The 3497-nt window shown below is 44.0% G+C and overlaps 1 non-coding gene across 1 annotated transcript; it reads right to left on the reverse strand.

Moving 5' to 3' along the window:
• Positions 1-497: 497 nt before the first annotated feature.
• Positions 498-569, reverse strand: TRNAS-GGA (transfer RNA serine (anticodon GGA)). The gene has a single exon. It is a non-coding gene; the product is annotated as a tRNA-Ser (tRNA).
• Between the last annotated feature and the right edge of the window lie 2928 nt (positions 570-3497).

Genomic DNA, 3497 nt, shown 5'->3' on the forward strand with positions numbered 1-3497 from the left:
GACAGGGGAGGAACAGTGGCACTCAGTCTGCCTAAGGAAGTAAGACACAGATGCGGGAGAGGGCCAGCATCATTCTGGACAGTGACTACAGTAACCTGCACAGAAGATGCTGTGGAAGAGTCATTATAAACAAGTGAGCTGGTCTCAGGGCCTCTGAGAAGAGCAATCAACTGGTTCACTGCACAAGGGGAACTGGATGGGAGGATGGGTGGGGACTGAAATCTACACTGCTTCAGTTTCCAAGATACTAGCCTCTGTGCTGGGGCTCATCTGGTCAGAGCAAGGGAAGACTTTTCTAGTTTTCAGGTTGTTATGGAACATCTGATGCTCTGGGTGGCAGCTTTGGTGCCTTCCTTCTGAGTGAAGTGAAGTGAAGTTGCTCAGTCGTGTCCGACTCTTTGCGACCCCATGGACTGTAGCCTACCAGGCTCCTCCCTCCATGGGATTCTCCAGGCAAGAGTACTGGAGTGGGTTGCCATTTCCTTCTCCAGGGGATCTTCCCAACCCAGGGATTGAACCTGGGTCTCCAGCATTCCAGGCAGATGCTTTAACCTCTGAGCCACCAGGGAAGCCCCTCCTTCTGAGTAGTCACAGTATAATTACCTCTGGACAGCTGACCCAGATTGTTCAGTGTGAGTACTCCTTGCAGGGAGAGGTAGGTGGAGATGTTGGAAGCACATCATTGTAAATCAACTGTATGCCATTTAAAAGAATGAAAGAAGAAGAATGGCCTTAAATCCAGTGCTGTGAATTCAAAGGCCTCTTGGGGCAGGAAGATAATGTGCTTGTGGAGAAGCTATCTAACAGATAGCTTTTTTCTCTGGGAAGTTTTTCAGAAGAAGCTGCAACTCTAGATTTTTAAGAAAAATCTCATGAATTTCAATTGTAGACATAGTTTAAAAATATAAACCTGCCTCCCCACATGCAAAGGTACACCCCACAATACACAGTGAAGTCTTAACACTGTTCTAACCAAATAACACTCATCTGCAGGCGTGAATGCTACTAATGTGCTGTATTTCCTGGCCCTAGTCATTCTACACATGGGTACATTATCTACTGGAGGTCCCCCAAAAAGGAAGAGAAAGGGAAGAGGGAAGAAGAGGAGAACCAAGGCAAAAACTACCCAACTTGGCAACATGGATGAATGGATTTTGGAAGACATGAACTGAAATATCTACTTTCTCTCCCCTCTCATTCATCAGCTTGTTCTTAAAAGAATGAAGTGGGGCTTCCCTGGTGGTCCAGTGGTTAAGAGTCTGCCTGCCAGTACAGGAGAGAGAGGCTCGATCCCCGGTCTGGGAAGATTCCACATGCTACAGAGCAACTAAGCCAGTACACCACAGCTACTGAGCTCACACTGCAACTACTGAAGCCCGGGTGCCTAGAGCTTGTGCTGCAAAACAAGAGAAGCCACTGCAGTGAGAAGCCCTCACACAGAAAGCAAGCATAGCCCCTGCTCCCTTCAACAAGAGAACGCCCAAGTGCAGCAATGCAGATCCACCACCACAGGAAAAACAAAAAAAGAATGAAGCAACAGATGCAGACTTAACTGGTTGGAGCAATAGTTTTGTATTTAGTTTCACCACCAAAATTTCAGACTAGTAGTCCTCTCTGGAGATCTGGAGATTATGAGTTGTGATGACGAGTCTTTACAGTAAAAAAAAAAAAAAACCTGTATCACATCTTCACCAGCTTGAAATTCCTTGCAACAAGAAAAAAAAATCCCTAAAGCAAATGACCACCTGTGACAAATATCAGATTTGTGAAAAGACTGTCAGAAGTAGGGTATAGCATTTTTTTCTTCCACGTGTAGTAATGACCAATTGTGCCGTCTAAAACAGTACTAAACTAAATGATATTAAACTAGGCACTTCCCTCCCAGGTGGTTCTAGGGGTAAAGAATCTGCTGATAATGCAAGAGACTCAAGAGACACAGATGCAGGTTCGGTCCCTGGGTCAGGAAGATCCCCTGGAGGAGGGCATGGCAATCCACTCCATTATTCTTGCCTGGAAAATTCCATGGACAGAGCAGCCTGGTGGGCTACAGTCCGTCGAGTTGCAAAGAGTCGGACGTGACTGAGTGGCTAGGCACAAAGGCACACAAACTAAACTACATGCCTCCAGGGAAGGTGAACCTATATCTGTAGCTCCTCTGGGAATGAAAAGAATGAACTCAGTCTTAAAAATGAAGGATTGCTATCTTCTTTCTCTTAAGAAATACTTGTCTTTTCAAATCACTGCTGCTGAGCTTCAGTAAATGTATATCTTATCTGTTTGGCTACTGCCTGCATTGATATATCTGTGTGATGCTATATTAGAAAAATGGTTGGGAGGGGGGTCTAATGCACTATTAAAAAGACAATTTTTAATGAAAAAGTGCAATTTTAAGGACAGCCAATCCTATTACCCAAATTTTTCTAGTTAGTCACCTTGTAAAGATTTTCTCTTCCTTCCCCAAATTGAAGGCTACAACATAAAAGAAGCGCCAGAGGGCACTAGTCTCACAGGGAAACCAGCTCACAGAACCACTAAAGATGGAGGCTGCCTCTGAACTTATCTGTAAGTGTTCTTTCACATTTAAATAAGACAAGTGTTCTCTAGGCTTTTGTCATTTGTGAGTGAATAACGACCTTGTTCCTGAGACATCACAAGCTTAATAGAATTAATATGCTAGACCTACCAACTTCCTCTATGGCAAGTGTTTTTTTGTCACTAAGTTGTGACTCTTTCGTAGCCCGCCAGGCTCCTCTGTCCAAGGCATTTCCCAGGCAAGAAGACTGGAGTGGGTTGCCATTTCTTTCTCCGGGGGATCTTCTTGACTCAGAGATCAAACCCACAAGTCCTGCATGTGGGATTCTTTGCCGCTGAGCCAGCTGGGAAGCTCCCATGGCAAGTGGCAACTGTATTGGATAGTATTTCACACAAGGTTAGATATGGGGGCAGGATGCGGGAGGAGGCAGGAGGACAGCTGGTGATGTGAACTTAGGTCAAAGAATTGTGGAGATTTATTCTTGTTTTTGCTTAATTTGCATACCTGACATTGTCAGGTTCATACCTAGGTGAGATCTGAGCCAGGAATTTGGTCAGTTTTAGATAAAATCTTTGCACTTGACTTAAGTTTTTCAAGTTTACACAGAATGATACTGCCAAGAGATCAGGAATCTCTTACCTCCTCACTAATGTTCACCATGTCACCCCACCCCATCCCCAGAAAAATGTATTATCTAATTAAAGATGATATACTTGCTATGCAAATGCACCTTCAAGACAAATTCTTTGGCTGTCCCTTCCAGAAAAGGTGTTACTTTCAAGTTCTCTCTTTATGGAAATCATCATATAAGCATCACTATATAAGCATCACTACTGCTTATTTGTTGATTCATTGGTTTTTCCAGAGAACTTTCCCTAATAATCCAATTCATTTGTCGTATAAAGGCAAGGCCTCTGCATCCACTTCCTCATTTGCCACAAGGGGCAGAAAAATTCACAAGGAA

Source organism: Capricornis sumatraensis, chromosome 3 (genome assembly GCF_032405125.1).
Source record: "Capricornis sumatraensis isolate serow.1 chromosome 3, serow.2, whole genome shotgun sequence".
Lineage (NCBI taxonomy): Eukaryota > Metazoa > Chordata > Mammalia > Artiodactyla > Bovidae > Capricornis > Capricornis sumatraensis.